At 46.0% G+C, this 23,132-nt stretch overlaps 1 pseudogene; it reads right to left on the bottom strand.

Annotated features, from left to right (window-relative positions):
- Nucleotides 1-357: 357 nt before the first annotated feature.
- On the bottom strand, nt 358-22,556 carry LOC127228365 (chondroitin sulfate proteoglycan 4-like; annotated as a pseudogene).
- Nucleotides 22,557-23,132: the final 576 nt, after the last annotated feature.

Raw genomic sequence — 23,132 nt, 5'->3', positions numbered from 1 at the left:
TCAGCCTATCAGGGAGGCACGCCAGTAAAAGCAACTGACTCTCTTCTCCCTAAGCTATCAAATGTCAACAGCGCTAAGGCTGATCACGGGATTACAAGTCTACGTTGGGATTTTGTTTGGCCAGATCTTTCAAAAGTCTTGTGCGAGCTGTCACAACTGCTGAGAGCTCTATGTGCACCTGTCCTGTCGCGTCCGGAAAGCACCGTTTCCTTCAGTTATCAGTCTTTCCCTCCCCTCTTCCAAAGACCGGGAGTCTTGAGGGGGAGGGGCGCGTGGTGGTTTGAGTGAAAGTGGCCCCCTACAGGCTCATGGAGGGAGTGAGTGGCCCCTACAGGCTCATGGAGGAGTGAGTGGCCCCTACAGGCTCATGGAGGAGTGAGTGGCCTTGTTGCAGGAACGGCTGGCTGTGAGGTTTCTGAAGCTCAGCCAGGCCAGTGTCTTATTCTCGCTTCCTGCTGCCTGTGGATCCAGATGTGGAGCTCTCAGCTCCTCTGCAGCACCGTGTCTGCCTGCACGCTGCCAAGCTTCCCGCCATGAAGCTCGGGTCCTCACAGCCTTAGGCTCTGTGGTGGTTTGAATGAACATGGCCCCCATCGGGAGTGTCACTATTAGGAGGTGTGGCCTCGTGGGAGTGGGTGTGGCCTTGTGGCAGTAGGCGCGGCCTTTTGCTGGAGTAGATATGGCACCTTGCGGGAGAGGGTGGGTGCTGGTAGACATGGCACTGCGGGAGTGGTGTGGCCTTGCTGGAGTAGGCGTGGGCTTGCGGGAGTGGGTGTGGCCTTGCGGGAGTGGGTGTGGCCTTGCTGGGGTAGGCGTGGCCTTGTTGGAGTGGGTGTGGCCTCGTTTGAGTAGGTGTGAGGCTTTACACCAGGAGTGGGTGTGACCTTGCTGGGGTAGGTGTGGCCTCGTTGGCGTAGGCGTGGCCTTTACGGGGAGTAGGCGTGGCCTTGCGGGAGTGGGGTGGCCTCGTGGAAGCAGTGTGACACCCTGGGCTTGGGCTTGATGGTTCAGAAGCTCAGCCTAGGCCCAGTGCTCCACTCTTCCCTTCTGCTGCCTGAGGGTCCGGGTGAGAGCTCCCCGCCCCTCCAGCATGACTCCTGCCTGTGCTCCGCCATGCTTCTTGCCATGGTGGTAATGGACTAAACCTCTGCACTGTAAGCCAGCCCCAATCAAAGGTTTTCCTTTACTAGAGTTGCCACGGTCATGGTGTCTCTTCACGACAATAGAAACCTTAACTAGGACAGGATGTGACATGAATGCTCTGATCTGGGCATGAGTGCTCCAGTTGTCTGCACATGGATTATGGCGGTCTCTCTTAAGACCATTCTTACATGTGACATTGTGCGTGTTAGCAGTCATAAGGCCTAATCAGAGCCATAGACCAAGTCTGCAACACCCTGATATTAAGAGTGTGTTCACCAGGTCAGTATTAACTTTCCCACCTCACACAGCCAACAGTGGAGTCATGACTCTTACCCAGATACACCTACTCCAAAACTTACTCTTAATCAGCATGCTGCCAGCATAGGGGGAACAGTACATGTGTGGAGACACTTCCTAGCCCACCACAAAAGACAGCAAGGACTCTGGGGACGGCCCCCGGCTCAGGGAAATGCAGAAATCGAGGCGAGCAAGATGGCTCAGCAGGTAAAGGCACTGTCACCAAACCTGACAACTTGAGCTAAAACCCATATTTGTAGAAACCAGCTGTCACAAGTTATCCTCTGACCTCCACAAACCTGCCATACGCTCTCTCTCTCTCTCTCTCTCTCTCTCTCTCTCTCTCTCTCTCTCTCACACACACACACACACACACACACACGAGAGGGACAACACACACGTGTGGCATGTATAGAGCAAATAAATAAATGTAAAAAAATTAAAAGGAAACAGAAATTATCATCTTTCAACAGTATCCAAAAAGATATTGATAAGTGTAGTTTGAAACATGTTAACATACAAGCATGGCCATATATATGTCTTGTTATTTTATAATAGCAATGATATAAATCTGAGCCAATTTACCTGTCTTGGGGTTCTTGTGTAGATTAAAAGCACACAGCACTTACCTGGAGGATTCTATTGGCTGTTATTACCGGAGCCTTGTCATTTACAGACTCAACAGTCACAAAAAGAGTCTGAGGCAGACTCTGCTTCCCAAGCTCTGAGCTGTTTGCCAAGATGGAGAGACTGTCCATTAACTCCTCCCTGCCGTTATGAACGTAGTGAATCAACCCCTGCTCCACCTGAAACCAAAGCAACAAAAGTACTCAGTTCCAAACCATGTCCGACTGCTAAAAGCAAGTCTGAGAGTAAGAATCTCCCTAAAGCTTAGATTCATGCCTTCATCCCATGGAGTCTGAGTGAGTACCAGGTGGGACTCTGATGGATGATGTCACACTTCCTCCTGAAAGTAAGTGAAATACCTCTGCACCCTCATGGGCGTAAAGGGCGGCAGAGCAATGCAATGCGGTGTGTGAACAAGAATGCTGGATTGGTAGCAGAAGATTTGAGTCTAAATGCCGCTTCTAACAGTAACAGGTGCTGGGTGTGCATAAGCCAGCCTTCCTACTAATGGGCACCGCAGTAACGTTCAAGTTCTACCTTGCTTTCATTTAAAGTAACTACGGTTGAAGGCTTTGACTGTTTTATTTGACAATTCACACTGTTAGATTTAGGCTCTGCTGGGTTTCATTTCTCTTCCTTTGGAAACATATGATTTGTGGGAAATAATTAAGTTCCCTTAAACACATGTTCTGAGCTAAGGGAGCACTATTTCCTATCGATTGTTCTCCGTGTCTGGGGTTATGTGTGATGGGGAGTCTTACCCATCAGCTTGGAGACAATTTAGATTCACTTGGAAAGAGGGTCTCCATTAGGGACTGTCTCCATTGGGTTGGTCTGTCTCTGGGGGCTTGTCTCACATTCACTGATTCAGGAAGACCCGGCCAACTGGCTACGATAGGCTATCACCTGGAGTTGTGAGCCAAACAAACCCTTCTTCTCTCTAAATCACTTTTTGTGGGGTATTTTATCACAGAAACAGAAATGCTAGGACAATGTCCTACCTCCTCACCGAGGCCCTCACTTTCATAATCACTCCACATCTCCACTGTAGACAGACTATTGCAGAGTACATTACAATCAAGTCACTCTGCCACAGAAGATTTCTTTCACAGTAATAAAGCAAATGTAACATTTACTTTTGTCCCTGTTAGATTCCATCTTTTTAATTTCAGTTCTGAAATTGTCACTGGATAGTGTAGTTATTCCTCTCTTGATTTATAGCAACCAAAAATCTGATTAGATTCCTTTCCCTTCTTTTAGACTGGACTACAGAAACATCAAGACTACAATTCAGCGATCAAGGGCATGTTCAAGCTAGATGGGAATTTAGCTTCAATGAGCCTGTAACCAAACACAATGGCAAGAACTCCACGCCCCAAAGAATTCTGAACAAGTCTCTGGAGCTGTGTTTGTTTTGATAAAATTTAGCCAAAAAATTGAGGAGTTCAGCTTTTGCCCATCCCTGTGTTGCACTTCCTTTGAGAAGTCTTTGATCTTACAGGGGTGTTTCTGACAGGGGTGAAAGTTCAGTCCCCTCAAGGGAAAATCATGGCTGCTCATACACAGGTGCTATGTGGGTGGAAGATCCCAGATAACAGGCACAGCCCCAGATTCTTAGAATCAAAGCTGGGTTAGCTGCTGGGAACGAACAATGAGGGGATTGATCCCAGTACTGGGGAACTCAGAGGAGAAAGCGCTTTAGGGATGCTGACAATGCTCAAGGGACACTTTTCCTGAAGAAAGACATCACCCCCATTACACACCCGCTAACGAGTAATTTGTCCGCAAAATTGCACACTATTTTTAAAAACCATTTGACTAAAAGCTGACAAAGGTTGTCTATTCCTACCTTTTGAAAGCCAGAAAAATATCTGCTGATCAGATGAAGGCCCCGCGCCCTTCCTAGCTCCTTTTCTGGTTTATTTATTTCTCCTATAGTACTAATAGTCTATAATTTAACACATTTCTTGTCTCTCTGCCTCCCTTGTACCCCCACCTGGGGAGAAAACTGCACAAGGACAGGGTTACTGCCTAATTAAATCACCACTTTGTCCCCATCACCTAACACAAGACACAAACTTCTTATTGAACAAGTGGGGCCAGGGTCTCTCCACTAAGACACTCAAGGCTATAGACATACAGGATTAGTGTTATTTAAGTGAAAAATGACAATAACTCAAAATCTAGAGCCCACAGGGGTTACGATATAAAGAGACAGTGTAAGGAAGTCTCACAGGACAAACAGGGACACGTGACCTTGTCATATGTTGATGAACAGGCTGATGATAGCACATGTCCCAGGGAATAAGCATGTCTCCACACACAGATTTCAACCAGCAATCCTCTTATGAACATGGTCAGTCACTGACTTGCCCGAGGCAGGGCCCAGAGCACATGAGGTAAGTGTGTTTGATTCAACCTACCCCACAGCAGACGGTTGCTACTGGCGGGTTTTCTGGCCTTGAGAGATGGAAGCCCTACATTGACAGGCCCTTACATGCTGTGAATGAAGAGTCCTCTTCCCTGGGTCAGAGGGAGAAGCTGCTCTCCTGCCCTCTGCATCCTGTTTCTTTCTGTTTCCCAGTGATGCCTGGGTAAGTCTGGCCCTCCTTGACAGTTGATGGAAGACTACACCCCCGATGGGCAGAGATGGGAACCTTCCACATGTAGCCCCAAGCAGCTTCCGCCCCGCCTTGGCCCGTGCAGGCCCTCAGCTGCCCCGTCAGGCCTCCACACTCTCGAGCTACTCTGACTTGCATTTGCCTCTTTCAGGCTCCTAAATGGTTACTGCCTGCTCTTTATCAACGCCCCCAAGTCCCTAGAATTGAACATTGTCCCTTTGAAAGGCCTCTCTGCTCTCCAGTTAGAATTGCTTATGCAGTGTCTACATTCCCACAACACTACTGTGAAAACACAACATGCCAGAGAAGGAGAGCATTCAAACCTCAGGCCGGCTCCCAGCCTCTCCGCAGGGTAAGGAGAATGTTTCAGCTACCACGGTAACACACTGTAGCTAAAACAGAGCATGCCTTTAGGAAGTGGATTTAAATCCATTAAGAATCCCATAACTTGCATTTTCAAATTTTTATTTCCTTTTATGTTTGGGTGCTTGGATGTTTTGCCTGTATTCATATCTGAGCACCACTTGCATGCCTGACGTCGTGCCATTTGGATCCCTTACAACTAGGTTTTACAGGTGGTTGTGAGCCTCCATGTGGATGCTGGGAACCGAACCTGGGTCCTCTACAAAGCAGTCTTTGAACTGCTGAGCCAACTCTTCCAGGCCCCAACTTAAAGGCAAAATGAAGTAGCATACATGTGTTTTTAGCTTAGAGGAAAAGCCAGGCAAATGCCATGGGAAGTTGTATGTGTCCAATCTAGGGAGTCTGAATTGCTAGGGCTTTATGGAGAGGATTGCAGACTCATTTTCAAAATTAAAAAAAAAATTGGTAGAAATCATTAATTTATTCCTCGTAAGAAATCAAGTCTAACAATAATGCCAAAGCAAAGAATCCAGGGTGATGGTGTGCAGGTGAGACAGCTGAACTTCTCTCACGGAGTGGATGGACATTAGTAAGGGTGATTTAGTCAATTCCTGGCTATAGTCAAAATCAGGTGAGCCAGGGTCTAAGGGAAGCTTCAAATGCACAATAGTGAGAGAAAAAGATGACGAAATATTTTTAGAACTACAAAGCTCCATCTCAGGAAGTAGTAAACACGCCATCACTGAAAATGTTTAGGCAATGTTAACACCATCCCTACAGGGTTGCTACAGACAGACAGGCGTCTAACACCTTGTGGGGAACAGGACTCCAAGGCCCCACCCACCCTAAAGCCTGAGGGTCTAAATGATAACGAGTCAATTCCAACCCACGCCCCTCTAGAACGACAAACTCCAATATATTAACTGAGATTTATTACCTGTTTCCTGGAAAATTTTCTTAACTTCTCTTCACTCCTGGAAACCTGGAACTTCTCAACAGAACCGTGCTTTGGTGGCTCAAGGAGAACAAATTCACAGTCAAGACTCTCAAAAAATACTTGGAATTCTGAGGTGGTCCGGCATAAGTGCTTTGGGGCCCCCTTCCTGAACTGGTGAAATTCTGAACCTCCAGCAGTATCCACATTTAGGGATGATATCCAAATGTATTTCCACGCCCTCTACAAAGTGGGAGTCCTTGACCACATCTAAGGTGAACTGATCCTTTTGCTGGCCGGGAGCCTTGGTACATAAGCCACATTGCCATCATCAATATCCTGTGGGTGAAGCTCTAGAGGACTTTCCCGGCCTGTCCCGTGCCGCCGTCTTCCGCCGTGACTTTTGGAGAGATCCATGCATCGGTGCAGTCCTGACTGTGAATCGCTTTCTCTGACGAGAGATCGTCTTCATTCCCAGCCTTGTGTCCACAAGCACAACACAAGAAGAGAAGCAATGGCCAGAAGAGTCAGAGTCACTGATGAACCAGCATAGATTGCTCTTCATTGGTCAGTGGCCTAGTTGTCATTAGGGGTGGTTACACAGCTTAAGGCTGGGTCTGACCTGGGGCCCATGCCAACATCTGGAATATCAGTCCTGATCACAGTAAATGAATAAATATAATGGTTTACAGCACTTGGGTAGCTGAAGTATTTGCACAGAGCAGTAAGATCCACGAATATTTTAAAAATGAAGGTAAAAGAATCAAATGTCATAAGGAGAGGGGTTGGAGGGGTGCCAGCATCTAGCATGTAAGGCCATGGATTTGATCCCGGCACCATGGTGGAGGATTATAGAGGGAACGAATCAAAGGCAGGTTAAGGAAGAGTAACTGGTCACTAAACTGGCACAACTGTAGAGGAAAGCAATTTTCCCGTTTAGCTCTACTGTGTCAACTAGCTCAGCATTTCCTATGCATTTTCATTTTATACGATTCAGCAGCTTCTCTTTAGAGACAGTATTTGCAACTGATTATAGTCACAAGACGGAACATGCCCCTTGTGGTGAAACATGTTAATTGACTCTCCAAGCTTGAAAACAAGCATTTGCCAAGCTGATTCTATGTCACTGAGCATCTCTGATATTGCTGGTTACCTTGGGCAGCTTGCCAGCAGTCCTAACAACAGAGTCCCAGGTGTGTGTGTCTGGCAAACTGTTAAAAAGTACAGTTTGCCCTTCCTACAACCTATGGGAGATTCCATAGGACTGTCTGTGGCTTGCTAAAAGTTTCAGGGTAGACGTGCTCAGGGAAGTCTGAGCCTCTGCTCTCATCCGGGTACCACTCCACTGGCCTAGGACCAGTTTTATTCCTCAATTTCAGGAAACTAAACAAGGCAGCCACATCCAGAATAAAGAAAGAGACTGTGCAATGGTGTCCTAGCTGTTTGGGAAATCCTTTCTGTCTGTTAAACTACAACTTCCCTTGTTCACAGATTAACCCCTATCAAGGAGATGTTGCTTAGTGCTGCTGTTAGCAACAAGAAATAAAAACACAAGGCTCTGAATTCTATCACAAGAGATATGTCCCTCCTTAGTCCTACTGCCTACTACACTAAGCATGGGCACACACATGACTGTGATGTAAATACAGCCTAAATGCAAGGCTAAACATTGTGCAGATTTTATTTCCAAGTGTGGAAAGACCGGCAGACTCAAACTGCAAACATTGGGACTTTTCATCTTAGTGGCACACAAATACGTATAAAAATGTGTGCACACACATACTTTAGAGCCACTCCCAGTACCCGCCCCCACAAGCCACAGAGACAGAGAGAGAGAGGGCATTCGGGTTCAAGCAAACAACATAGTTTACCCCTTTACTAGTTTAAGCCAATTAGAATGTCTTGTGCTTTGGATGCCTACCTGGGAGGTTTCCACTTCCTCAGTTTCCACTAGTTTCCCTTCTTCAACTGCAATGCTCCTGCTCTGCAGAATCGGAGTGCGCTGGTTGGGGACTCTCCAGGGACACTTTGACACAAACGCTCACATCTTAAGTAGGTATCTTTAACTTTCACTGTCAGGTTAAACATATCAAAGTTCCCATCGTCATTGTGCACTATAAACCACAAATCCCCGCTTCAGGTCATGCTGGGAAAATGAGTGAAACGCAATTGTTGACCAGGATTCTGCCCCTTGTGTGTGGGGGTTGCAAGATGTGGAATTCAAACTCATGTTCTGTTCTGACATCTTGGTTTGTGGGTGACCACTCAGGTTGGCTGTTGTGAAGCAGCTGTCCCTCCCCTCTGGGCTCAAGCAGCCCTGTGTTGTTGACTATGTGGACATAGGCCTCTGACACACTGACCTCGAAAAGGGATGATGTGTGATGCACACCATCTGTGACAAACAGCAGGAATCGGGCAGAGTCTGGACCATGATGTCTGAAGAGCACATGCCCTTCCTGTAAGTCCTCTTGCCTGAACTGGTAGAGCTTCTGAGATTGGTCACCGAGCTTTCACTAAATCTCCATTTGGTATGCCACGCCGAAGTGTAGAGCAACTGCCCATCGTCCAAATCTAAGTCGGGGTCGCGGTAACAGAGGGTCTGCGAGAGTCAGCAAGCGCTGGCTGCCCCGTTCAACATGAAAGACCCTATCTACCACTTGCATGGGCTTCTCCATCAGCTATTCAACTCGACAGAGATGTACTGCCCTTGATTTCTGTAGACATGGCCCAGAGTCAAGGACTTCTGGCCCCTCCTTGTTGACCCTGATCTGTGGCAGAGGCCAGAACAACGGATTCGTCACACTGGGTCTCGGAGTCATCGTGGGCATACATCAGCCCCACTCACTATGTCTTCATCTGGGAATGCACTGATGCTACCGTCGCCTCCCAGAGAGGCAGAAGAGCTGACTAACTTCAGTTCCCCGTGCTGAGGACTCTTAGTGACTTCAATATTTAAAGACATGATTGTCCAATGTTTGAACAAATAATTCTGATTTTGTAATTAATGTCCACCCTCCTTCTTTTACAAACAACTCAGTGTTGGTTAAAATAATATGTGTCTTATCTGCTTTAAGGTTACCCTGAAAGTGAAATCTTTTGATTCTATGTGTTTTACAATAATTGAAAACTAAAAAGTATCCTAACGTAGTCTTCCTGGGGTGCCCCCGAGGGCTCATAGCTTTACCAAGAGTCTGTAATGTTTTTTTGACTGAAAATTGAACTTGTTTGGAGAACTTACATTGCCGAGCACCAAGTTTCCTTTCTTAGGTGGGCTCAGTACCTTAAAACACAGTTCCCACTAGGCTACTTCCACATTCTCTGTTGCAGCCTGCAGATGGTCAGAATCTAGCCTTTCTTGTTCCCCATTACTGATCTCTATAGGGATATTTTTCAGAAGTGTCAATTTCAGCTGCCGAATGGTGACAGGAACAGGAGCTCTTTTAACGCTTTCTCTTCCTTCTACCATAACTTTAAATTTAAAGTGATCCGTATTTTTCTTTCTGTGGTTCTTTGAAGGAACTATAGTATCGGATCCGGCCCCGGTCGATGGAACGTTGAGAAAAGGTTCTAGCTTGTTTCCACTCCCCAGTGGATGCCCCGATGCTGGATTTGGCCTGCTGAGGTGGCCGAGTGATGTCATAGCAGTGTCCATCTCATGTTGTTCACCGTTCACCTTCACTGACAAGTCAGTCCGCGTGATCAGAACTGTACCACCCTGTTGTACCGCCACGCCAGTGTCTACCTGCCACCTCAAAGTCCCAAGGAACAGCCATGACCCGTAACACCACAGGGTTGCTAACCAGCTCACCGTCAGTTGCTCTCAGAACAATCCGAGCGCTTCTGATTACCCCTGTGCACATAGAAAATGTTGCCATGCTGTAAATCCACCCTGTGTAAAAGCATTGATGGCTTGCCCAGGGTCTCTGGCATTTTCTAAAAACCCAGCGTCTGCGTTGAAATTGCTAAGAACCAAAAGTCCGAGATGCTGAGAATCGGTGTCGGGGTCTGACACCTGTACCACACTGGGGGTCAGCTGTTTCTTACAGTTCTCGAAGAGAAGCAAGTGTCCTTCTGGGAGCTTCAGGTATGGGGGGTCATTCACTGGAATGACAATAATGTTAAAAACATGCGGAGTGGGATCCTGCAACTGGGGTGGTATTGCCCTCCTGCTGCTAGAAAAAACCGCAAATGTGAAAGAATCCGTAGGCTCTTCAGAGCCATCGTGGATATACCACACTTTCCCAAGCCTCAGATCTAACACAGTAAAGGTGCTCTCCATTTCTTGTGCAGGCTGAACTTCTATTTGAAGGGAACCATGAGTAGGCATTTGCTGTATTTTAAACAGTATCTGGGAGTAGTCAGTACCCAGTCCCGTGGAGTCCACAAGCACTCTTAGTGCCTTTGTCCCCAGGGAGGCCCGTCCACCTTCTTGGACTTGCAGCTTATTCAGAACCAAAACCCTGCCGCTTTGATTTTGCAGAAGGGAACTGGCACTGGGGACTGCGTCGGGAAGGGACGGCTCTGGCTGGGGCAGGTCTCCCACCGCCGCAGAAGGACCTGCGTGGTGGCTCTCAGTTGTGCACCCAGCAGCTATGTCTTTGGAGACAAGTGCGTCCCTTAACGCTCTCTTTTCCACGTTTGCTTCCAAGGCTCTCAGGCACCCTTTCAGAGACATGCCCCGAACAGATTTCCCAGGCACAGACACAAGCTCTAACCCCCGCACTGTTCCCCACATCCGGCGGTTCAGGCCTCCCACGAACAGGGGGCCTTCGGATACAAACACGTGGCTTTGCAGAGGCAGCGTGGCTCTCACCCCTTGCTCATCCACCACGAGGTCCAGATGCCTCCTCGTGACTCTGAGTTGAACAACGTGCCATTTGTTGTCGCTAACCAAGCGGAACGATGAAAGCTGAGTTTTCGTTTCTCCCCTTCCTACATGAGCCTTCAGTAGACCCTCATGTATTTCCAAGGCAACAAAATCTCTTCCTCTACCTGACTGAAATGAAAGCAAGGCTTGTTGGGTTCCAGTCTGCACAGCAAACCTCAGTGTCCCTTCACCCTGAACTCTCCATTCTGGAAAGGCAACATAGGATCTAGAGCTGAAAAGCTAATAGCTTCATTCTTCCCAGCAAAAAACTCATCGTTACATCCCAGTGACACCTCATAAACCTTCTTGAAACCGGGGTAAGACCTGAGGGATGTCAGGACCTCCCTCTGGTTAAACAGCACACCCTCTATGCATCCTCGGAAGTTGGGGGTCTTTCCGTCCAGGTAAGGGACACTGAGTTCCCCCACGACCTCCCACATAGATTCCATGGTGAAAAGTGAAGTTATGAATACCCCCATCCAGTTGGCTAGCTGTCCCATAATGCTTGTCAACAACCAAGAAAAACCTTATCCTTGCCATAGTTCAGTTCCACAGAGTGCCAAAGCAAATTGTCCACACGAAGTCTTTGCTCAGAAAGGAGGAGCTGCTCACCCGTACCCACATTTAATTTCACCTAGGAGAGACAAGAGCTATAATTAATGAACCTCATAGTGTGTTATTGGGGGATAGAGGTGCTATGGTTTGACCCTACTAAAACTCATGGTGCAGCCTAAATAAATCCTGAACCCAGCAGGGCTGAGAGGTGCCGAGGTCTCAAAGAACTGATTGGGAAGTTAATGCAATGCTCTTCAGGAGAGTGAGCTTGCCTAAGTAAGGAGATGGATTGGTGACATGGGGTGCTAAAAAGCAGGTTTGCCCCTTGCTTCTTCCCATCCACCTTGATGCCTTCACCGGAAGCCAAGTAGACGCTACCATCATCCTCTTACACACCCAGAAACAAATCTACTGTGTATCTCCTTTATAAAGTAACCTAAATTACCCAGCTTCTGGTATGCTATTATTGTGAAGGAAAGGGAGGGAGGTTTGTTCCCTTTTTCTGTTGCTAGTAACTGAATGCTTATATATTTTAAAAATAATAATACCTGTATCATCCCTGACAGGAGTTCTATTAGGCAATAGTCAATTTTTCCAGCTGCAAGAAACAGTAAGCCTTGTGACTTGCTTGTTTGAAATCTCAACTGAAGTGACAGTCCAGAGGAAACTTCTGTGATGCTGAGCCCCACGTAGCTCTCTCCATAAAAGGATGCTTTGGGAAAGAGAAATACAGGTCAGTAATCGTTTTTTTTTTTTTTTTTTTTCATGACTTTTTTTAATAAATAAATTTTTTTCTTTCTATTCTCTTCTTCTTCATGGACTGACCCTGCTGAAGAAAGCCGCTTGCCAAAGACCAGTCCCGTTGTCTCGGAGGCCCACCAACCCAGCATGAATATACTGAGACACAGCATTGTCTTCCCTAACTCGGGACAGCTCGGAGGAGGGGTCCCCTTCGCTAGAACCACTCCAAAGGAGCAGCCTTGGCTTTCACCAACCCTAAAGAGCAACTTGATTCTTTACCTACTCAAGTCTGCTCTCTTGCCTTGTGCAGGGTTCGATTCCAAGCTCCCCCTCATACAACTCTTGCACGTTAAGTTCCATCTCAGATTTAGCTTCCCAGGGAACCTAACTGGCACTGGAAGTAGCCTTAAAAAGTGGACTCTGGAAGGGACTCGATGCTGAACCTCCCTCAGCTGAAATGAAAATTAGGATGAGTGTCGCCATCGCTTGATAGGACCCAGGGAACCCTGGCAGTGATGTGAAAGTTTATTGGCGCCGGCTGTTAGTAGCGCACGCCTTTAATCCCAGCACTCAGGAGACAGGCAGGCAGATCTCTGTGAGTTCGTGTCCAGCCTGGTCTACAGAGTGAGTTCCAGGACAGCCTCCAAAGCTACAGAGAAGCCCTGTCTCAAAAACTCAAAAAGTTTCATTGGTTATGGGCTGGGATGGCACAGCAGTGCATACTGGTCCAGCTGTGAAACGTAAGCAATAGAAAGCAAAGGGTAAATATAACTATGAGGATGATGAAACTGGGCACCGATTGACAAGCCTGAGGCTTTACAGACAGGCAAGCTGATCGAGGTTAAGTGTCAATCATGACCTTTGTCCTCATGTCTCACAGGGGGAGTTAAGATTCACACCAAGGGACCAATCATCAGAGTAGCCAAAGCTCAAAAGGCCTCAAGTAAACAGCCTTGCTCCAACAAGGCAAAGGCTCTGGAAATGCGCACTGATGCCATCAGGCAGCCTGAGTCTTAGATGGCCTTGAGCCCTCTGAGTCGCAGACGTGGGTTATTCTCGTATCAAGGCCAGCAGCTCGGGGTTTGCAGAACCCTCTCTCCACAAGATACCAGGGACTTTGAAGACAGAACCCATTGCTCCTGCCAGCAGCGAGACCCAAAAGCAAAGGGCAAGTCACAGCCCATCTACTGAGGGGGGGGGGGTGGGGTGGGCTGGGAATAGTTAATGCAGACTCAGAGGGGGTGTCCATTTGGTTACCTTGGATGCCTCCTGGCAATGCATGGATGACGGTGGTCACCAAGGCATGCCGGCAAAGGCTCAGAGGAGTAAGTTGTGGCATCAGGTGGACACTGAATCAAGAAGTGTCTGTCAGTTGGAGTACGAATCTACAGTGACTCAGTGGGTAAAGGAAAATCACCACTCAGCTATGGCTCCCTGGCTTCACATGACAGAGTTAACCCAAGCGATGTGAGCACAGCCCATGGCAGACTCTGCGGCAGGCACTTTGATGGAGGACTCCGGTTGGTATGGATGCTACTGGAAAACAGTCCCCAGCATCTTCAGAACCCTCGGGCCTAGTTGAGACTGTCCCGTAGCCTCCCTTCCCCTTCCCTTACCCAGAAGTCAATCCAAAAACACATGCTCTCTCAGCTTCTCTGCCCTATCTTTAACTGGGACCCACTGAAATGACAATCAGTTTCCTAAGGCGAAGACCGTATCTTTTGTATCTTTCTCTCTGGTACCTGGCACAGTCCCTAGCACACAGGGAATAGGATAAATTCTGTTGTTACCTTTTTGATGGGCTACACAGACCCATCCTTCCATTGAATTGCCTAGGAATTGCTGTAGGAAACCACACCAGCTAGCCCAGAAGACGAGCCAATGACTGATTAAGACAGAGGTCGCCGTGAACATTCATGATCTGAAGCGGCTGCCAGGTCAAGCTACAAATGTGCCGGCTGACACCACACCCTCTGTTGCTTCTCTCACTTGTTTAAACCCCCATGGGAGAAACCACTCAGATTCCTCACATCGCAGCTTCCTGGCTACGGAATCTGACTTGAAATGCATGTATTTATTTAACTGAACCACACTGGGTTAGTAGACCCTTCGTTTTATAGTTGAGTAAAATTGGATCCCGCTTAGGAATTTAGGAAAAGGCCATGGTTGCTTAGAGCCAGGGCAAAAGGCAACAGTTCAGGTGTTTTTCTGATTTTATTAGTGTGTTTTTTTATTACCAAAGTTTACACAGAGATGAATATGGCCTCTGCAGAGTTCTCCAGATACCATAAGCATTATATCTGTTAGAATGGTCACAAAGGGAGGGAGAGGACAGCTTTCTGGAAACTCAAAGTCCCTCACCCTCGGAGGGTGGGGGTCCCTCCGTATGTCTCCAGGGACTCTATCACCTGGAGTTTACTATCACCTCTTCCAGAGAAGAGCTGACCCACTTCGAGTGCGCAAGATGGCCACACAGATGTGCCCAGTACTCATCTCTTCCACAAGGAGGAGCCAAATCGAGAGCTGAGTAGCCTCAAAAGCAAGGGAACCTCTGCAAGGTCTCTCCCTGACAGTCAACCCTTAAAAGACTGTAAGACCTGGGACGACAGTATAGAAAGAAATAGAAGCATCCCAGCTTGTGCCACTAGGCTTTCCAGCCAGGGGAGGGGGATTCTGCTTGGTGGGGGAAAATGGAAAACTCCATGATGGCCACTGCTGGCAGTCTTAGCTCCTGGCACATTTTCTAGCCATCACGGGTTTGCAAACTGGTTAGGGCAGCAAACTAGAGCCTACACAGCAGCTTTGCTTTTAAAAGGGAATTCTCATCTTCTCCTGCCGAACTTCCATGATGTAGGCTCTGTGGCTTGGTCCCAACTTAAGAGGGAGCTGCTGTCTAATAGTGCTGGAGGAGTGTAAGCCCTTTTCACCGCCATCACCAGACACCACAGTTCCACCAAACTGGAGGCAAGGACTGCACACTCACAGACCCAACTAGACCCAGCAGAGCAGCTGTAACCCTAGCATCTAAGACTTCTCCAGCCCAGCATTACAGGGTCAGACATCTCACAGGTGATAGAATCATGGGGAGTTCGCCTTCCAGAACTGACGGGCACAGTCCACTAGAAACAAGCAGTGTGAAACCATATGCATATGTGGACTCCGGCCAATACCAGGCCTGACGGTGCTTAACCACCCAAATCGTCTCAACCAGTAGATCAACCCTGTGCTGAGTTTGATGTTTTCTACTCTCCCTTTGCGGCCTGAAGACAGTGTCCAAAGCACTTCTGCAACCCGCACCCCCCCCCCATAGTCCACAAGCATTGTAGTTCCCGCTACTACAGTGGGTTGCAAGTGAAGCCTTTGAAAAGAAACTCTATCTCCAAAAATATTCACATTACAATTCATAACAGTAGCAAAATCACAGTTATGAAGTGACAACAAAGTAGTTTTATGGTTGGGGTCAGCACAACCTGAGGGACTGTACTAACAGGCCAGTCACACATCAGTGAGGTTGAGAACCACTGGTCTACTAACATCACCCGACCCTCCCGCCCTCTCACCCACAGGTGTTGGAGTGGTTAACAGTGGACGCCCACACGCGCTCCCGTGTACAACACACCTGCTGGAGCCACAAAAACGTTCCCACATGCACATGACCACCAGTCTGTCTGTGTCTGTGTTTCTCTCTCTCTCTCTCTCTCTCTCTCTCTCTCCCTCTCTGTCTCCCAAACTTCTCTCTCTCTCCTGATTTCTCAACACAAGCTCTCCTGTATAACCCTGGCTGTCCTGGAATTAGTTCTATACATGGGGGCTGGCCTCAAATTCAGAGATCCACCTGCCTCTGCCTCCTGTATGAATGCCTAGCTCAACAGTGGGTCTCTTTAATTCTGCCATACTATGAGTTGTACATGTAACATTTATTAAAGTCAGATAAGCAACGAACACTACACTGCTATGCCCTAGAACTAAAGTCAATACCACATACCAGTGTAGGAACAATCTAGATAGAAAAAGAATATGGCAATATGATGTATCCAAAAAAAATACATAATTCTCTAGCACTGGATTCTAAAGGAAATAACATTAATGAAATACCTGATAAAGAATTCATTTAAAATGATGATAAAGGAAGCTGAATAAAAATCAAGAAACTACAGATGATAAGTAAAGAAGACCAGAAAAACAATAGATCACATGAGTGAGAAATTCAGCAAAAAAGAATGTTATATGTTCACACAGGACAGTTTTATTCAGTGCTAAAGAACAAAACTGTGCTGTTTTTAGGGGGAATGGATGGAATGGAGGTCCCCATGTTAGGCAAAATGAGCCAGACTCAGAATAAAACATATGTTACATGATTACATGACATGATTACATAGATTACATAGATTACATGACATGAAAGTGGATACAAAATTGTTTGAGAGGAGGAGGGCACCATGGGCTGGAGGGGATGGATAACTGGGGAAGAAAGAATATGAGAAAAATACACAATACGCATGTATGAAAATTTCAAGTAAAGCCTAACATTTTGTAAAATGAATATATATTAGAAAGAGACAAAAACATTAGAAAATCTAAAATATAAAAAAAAATCAGCAATGAAATGGAAATCTTGAAAAGGAATCAAACAGGAATTTTGGAAACGAAAAGCTCAACAAGTCATTTAAGAACTACAGTCAAAAGCCTCAACAACAACTAGATCAAATAGAATCAGAACTTGAAGACAAGTCTTCCCAAATCTCTATCCGATAAGGAAGGAGACTAAGTAGGAAGAAAGGGAGAAGGAGAAAGAGGGATGTTAAAGAGTGTCTTCAAGAACTTTGGGGCATCGTTAAATGCACAAATGTTGCACCTCAGGAGTACCTAGAGGAAAACCTGCCTCGTCTCAGGGAAGGCCTGGATGTCCAAACAAAGGAGTCAAATGACCCAAATAGATGTGTCCAGAAAAGACGCTCACACCAACACGTTATAGTCAAACTGCCAATGTCATAAAACAAAGAATGATAAACCCTGAAATAAGAAAGAAGCTCTGAGTCATATTTAAGGGAATGTTCATTAGACTGACAGGACATTTATTTTTACTGGAGTCTCACTATGTCTCCTAGGCAAGCCTTGAGTTCAAATCCCTGCCTCAATCTCCTAAGGGCTCAGATTACAGGCATGTACCACCATGTCTAGCTGCCAAAAAGCAGACTTCTAAGACGACCAAACAGAGGAAGAAGAGAATCAACTTCAAGTGCTGTCCTACACCTACACACACACACACACCATGGCAGCTTACACCACACACATGCACACATACACATGCACACACACACACACACGCATGCACGCGCACACACACACACACACGCATGCACATGCACACCATGGCAGATCTCACCACACACACATGCACACATACACCATGGCAGTTTACACCACACACATGCACGCATGCACACACACACACATGCACACACATGCACACACTCAGAGAGAGAAATACAACAATTTTTTTAAAATTTAAAGACCACAAACAGTTGTAAATATATATACACCAGTGTAGATACACAAAATTCCATAAAACAATTATTAACAGAGCTAAAAGGAAAAGACAGGATCTAATACAAAATAAAAAGAGAATAATGCACTCCCATCAACGGATAGATCATCCAAATAGAAAATCAACAAACATAATTGCATTATACTCTAGATCAAATGGCATTAGTAGGCATGCCATGAGATATGATAAAATATTTCTTACATTCTAAAAGACTGGAAGTTTTGTTGGACCTCACAGCCAGAGTTACTAACACACCTTGAGGTCACTTAAGACTCAAGACTGTAACAAGCCTGTTTGTTTAAAACGCCTCCAAGAGAACAATGAAATAACCAACTTTCCTTGCCTTGTATGCCCATGTAACCAGCTTTTAAAACCAAAGCTAAAGTACAACTGTAATTTTAAATTATGTACTCTGCGATACCCCTGACCCAGAGTAATGCAAGTGTGTTATGATAATCCTTTGCTGGAAATAGCAGATATAGGCTTATAAAATGGGCATCCACCATAAATGTTAAATGCAACGTTTGGACATTATATGAGGAATAGTAATGTTTGTTATTGGTCAGGTGGGGTCAATTGGTATCAATGACCTAATCCCTTGTAGAACTCTGTTAAAGATTTCTATGAATTATTCCTTAGTCCTTCCCTATGTGATGTTTTTTTGTACTACTCAATAAACACAGAGTAAAGCCCTTTTTTGGGGCACTCGGGCACACAGTTAGGCAAGGACACATTTGGGCACACACACACAGGTATGCATGCATATGCACACAGACACATAGGGACCGACAGACATCCACAGGGGGAGGACGGTGCAGGGACCATTCGGGGATGCATGATTTCAGACTCAGGCAGCAGACAGTCAGAATGGAAGACATTGGGAGAGATAAGCAGAGAATTCAAATCTGGGCTCACTCTTGGTTAAATGACACCAAAGGAAAATGTTCTGATTTTTTTCCTAAACGTGACACTGATGCATTACCGGAGAGTTTGAGCTTACTAATTAATGTGTTCAAACCAAGCACAAGCAGGCACTTTCAGAACATTTCACCAACACCAATAATACATACCTGCCATCCTTAAGTACATAGAACTCCCCTTAAATATAGCATATATTAGATTCAACCTAGATCTCAACAAACCCAAGTCAAAATCATACCAGTATCTTTTCAGACCGAAAGGGAAATACAACCATAAATTAACAACAACCAACTGCAGAAGCTGTGCAAATTCATTGAGGCTTAACATACCATGGGTCATTGAAGAAATCAAAGAGAAATTCAAAAAGGTGTAAGTAGAAACTTGTGGAACACAGCAAAAGCAGAGGAAGTGTGTTTCACAACAAATGAAGGATTTTCAACATGCATGATAATAAATCTCAAGGACCTAGAAGCAAATCAAACCCCAAGTTAGTCAAAGGAGAGAAATAACAAAGATCAGGGGAAATTAAACAAGATAGAGCCTAAAAAAGATACAAGATCAGTGAGGCAAAGTTTTTTTTTTTAAAGATAAACAAAAGGAATAAAATAAAACACCTAGAAATAAATTTAGCCACGGAAGTGAAAGGAAAATTAAGAAGATATCAAAGACACACACAAAAGAGAAAGACATTTCATGTTCATGAACTGGAATAATTCATATTATTAAAATGTTCATATACTATCTTAAGTGATTTGCAAATTCAATTTAGTTTCTATCAACATACCAGTGATACTCCTCACAGAGCTAGAAAATGTAACGTGTATAGTTTTTCCACCCGCAGCCCAGTCTTGTCCTGCTGCCGCGCCAGCCCCAAATAACACACAGAGACTCTGTATTTGATACAATGCTGTTGGCCCGGTTACTAGTTTCTTATCGGCTAGCTCTGTCTTAATTATTAACCCATTTCTGCTGATCTATGTATTTCTCTTACCGGGGAGCCGGCGGCATACTGCTTTCTCCATACTCTCCATCTTGACTCCTCCTTCCTACTTCCTATTTCCTCCTTGTCTCCTAGTCCCTCCTATCTTCCTTTCCTATTGGCCAACAGTGCTTTATTATTAACCAGTATGAGAAACATATACAGAATGACATCTCCCATCATCTCCTCTTTTCTGTCTAAATAAAAAGGGTTTTAACCTTATCATAGCAAAATATATCACACAACAGTTATCAAGTAAGAATCACAGTTAACAATATTTAGTCCATTAACATTTAGCAAGATTTGAAGAAAATATTCCATAATCTATTTTATCTTTGTGTGTCTAAAGTCTAAGTAACGTATCTTTAATCCTAACTAATGAACTATAACCATAACTATCTGTCTTCAACTCCATCAAAGACCACAGAAGGATAGTATATAAACTCTAGAAATGACAGAGACAACTCATTGCCTGGTCACCCAAAGTTCTTTTGTAATCTTCCATCTTCAGCCCATAGGTGATCGGAGCAGACACTTCTCAAAAGGAGAAATACAAATGGCCAATAGATGTATGAGAAATGTTTGACTAGCGAAACTCACTAGTGACTAGTGAAAATTCAATTCAAAACTATGACTCGACTTATTAGAATATTATCAGAACAGGAACAAATGCTGTTAAGTATATGCAGAAGGAAAGAGACATTTGTACACTGTTAAGAAATGTAAATTAGGACAATCAATACGGGAGATTCCTAAAAACAGTTACTAGATCTACCATAGGAGCAGCCTTCCCATTCGACGAAATATCCAAGGGATGGAAGGAAACCAAGGGATGAGTCATGCACATGTCCATGTCCATGTTTGCTACAGAAACATGTCCATGTTTGCTACAGAACTATTCACAGCAGCTAAGAAAAATCAGCAGCAGACAAATGCATAAATGACATTAGATAAATTGTGGATAACGATAATGGTACATAGATGTTAGACAGATAATGTCTACATATATAATGCATTATTATTGGGCCATAAAATTAATTACAGCAAGATGGGTGGAACCAGGGAACATTAGGTGAGTGAAATATGTCTGTCTTGCCTGTGGAAGTCTTTTTCCTTTTCTTTTTTTTTTTTTTTTTTTTTTTTTTCCATTCCTTAATGTAGGAAGGTGTTAACTAGGAGCTGCGAGGAAGGAGGGTAAATCGAGGCTGTAATTGATCAGTACACACTGTTTGTGTGTGTACTGATTAAAAAAAATATTCAAAAAGTCAGTCAATGTCAATAAATATAGTAATAAGTAAACTCAGCGCCAGGATACAGCGCTAAAGTCATTAAGATGAAGCAAGCAGTCACAAACTCCAGCTGAGTTTATTCTCCTGAATGCCCCCCACATCCCAGTTTCTGACAGGCTGCATTGTTAAGTGTTCAAAGCCAGGAAATGTCTTCTAAATCATAAGATCTACCGCTGAGATGACTAAATAACATTCATAAACAATATCCTTACATTTTCCCACATTTCACCTCTCTGGCACATATTTGTAATATTTATAATGGCCAGCAATTTCTCCCATGAGACGATTTTCAGTATCGCATTTGCCTTACTTGGCTCTAACTCGTTCTCCCAAACTCTTCCTAATATTTTTATTAAATTTCGGTTTTTGTGTTTGTTCTGGTTTGGACTCGAGTTTGACCTACTCTTTGCTGAGTGTTTAGCACGAGATGGGAGCTGGTCTGGGTGAGCTGGAGGCAAGGGGGAGGAGGAAGCAGACCAACCCTTTCTCCCAGGTCCACCAAGGAGCCCAGGGATGTTCTTTGGTACTGAAGATCCAAAGGTAAGCACAAGAGGCCGGTGCTGTTTCCCCTGTCGGTTGCTGTGATTAAAATACCCGGAGGAAAGCAATGTGTAGACACATTCCATCCTGGCGGGACTCGGGGCAGCAGGCCGGGACAGTGTGGTGGCAGGAACGAAGGGGAAGCTAGCTGGCCATCTACACTCAGAATGCAGAGTGAAAGTGAGGCCAGGCCAGCACGCCAGGCCTGCCCCAAGTGACACTTGCTCCAGGGGGGGGGAGGCTCCGGCCAAAGCTTCCCCGCTTTCCCAACTGCACCGCCAGCTGGGGACCAAGAGTCTGAACACAGAAACAGTGCCCGTGTCTAATCATCAGCCCAGGATCGCTCAGCCGCTAAGGAGCATGCAGGGGTTTCTCACTCAGCCGCTAAGGGGCGTGCAGGGGCTTCTCACTCAGCTGCTAAGGGGCATGCAGGGGTTTCTCACTCAGCCGCTAAGGAGCATGCAGGGGTTTCTCACTCAGCCGCTAAGGGGCGTGCAGGGGCTTCTCACTCAGTTACGGGCATGCAGGGGTTTCTCACTCAGCCGCTAAGGGGCGTGCAGGGGTTTCTCACTCAGCCGCTAAGGGGCGTGCAGGGGTTTCTCACTCAGCCACTAAGGGGCATGCAGGGGTTTCTCACTCAGTCACTAAGGGGCATGCAGGGGTTTCTCACTCAGTCACTAAGGGGCATGCAGGGGTTTCTCACTCAGCCACTAAGGGGCATGCAGGGGTTTCTCACTCAGTCACTAAGGGGCATGCAGGGGTTTCTCACTCAGTCACTAAGGGGCATGCAGGGGTTTCTCACTCAGCCACTAAGGGGCGTGCAGGGGTTTCTCAGTTACGGGCATGCAGGGGTTTCCCGGCAAGGCTTGGGGGGGGGTGCAGCAGGAGGAATGGTGGGAGAAAACGGGGAGAATTGATGGCACAAGGAACTGAGGGTCCTGTGTGGCTAAGTGCAGCATGAAGAAGGGGATGGGTACAGCCGAGGCCGCACCGCAACTTGAACAAAGAGGAGAGGGCGGCCTTCTCCACGCGGAGGAGCCTTCTCCCAGCATAGAAAGTGCCTTTGCGACTGGCTGCTCCTTCCATGGCCTTTATGAAGCATCGCTGATTGTTATCCGGCCCCAGTAACATGCCACCCCAAGTAGAAGGTTAAGATTTGGAGATCAAAACCTTGTTAGTCAAACCGCCACCTAATTCTCAATGCACAGAACGATGCCCCGCACACGCTAGACTACTTAATAAATACCTGCCTTGGAAATCAGGCCTCTGTCAAGAGTGGGTCAGAAAGGAATCAGTTAGGGAAACAACACAATCAGACCGTAACTCAGGAGATGACAGCTCTGAGACACGGGCTCAGAAAGAGACGAGAAGTGAGTGAGCTCCTGAGATTGGGCGGGGGGGGGGGGAAGAATGCTAGAAGGCAGTCCTGACCAACTTCCAGATTTGGGGTTTGGTTGCAACTTCCTGGGGTGGAATCTGGAATGAGAAGATGCTGTGCTCTGAGTTGTAGATGCACATACAAGTTTGGGAAGCAAATGAATGGCTTACCAGCTAGGCAAGCAGAAGGTCTCTTGCTGGTGGGCCTGTTAAGAAGGAACTGTGAACAATGGGAAGCATTAAAGTCTTCGGTTACAGAGACAGATGCCTGCATTTTACAGAAAAGGGTCTGGTGTCTCTGTGGATGAGGATATAAATTAATTAAAGAAG

The sequence above is a fragment of the Phodopus roborovskii genome, unplaced genomic scaffold, assembly GCF_943737965.1.
Source record: "Phodopus roborovskii unplaced genomic scaffold, PHOROB, whole genome shotgun sequence".
Classification (NCBI taxonomy): Eukaryota; Metazoa; Chordata; class Mammalia; order Rodentia; family Cricetidae; genus Phodopus; species Phodopus roborovskii.
The sequence above is the reverse complement of the archived record's forward strand: the minus strand, read 5'-3'. Positions and strand labels throughout refer to the sequence as shown.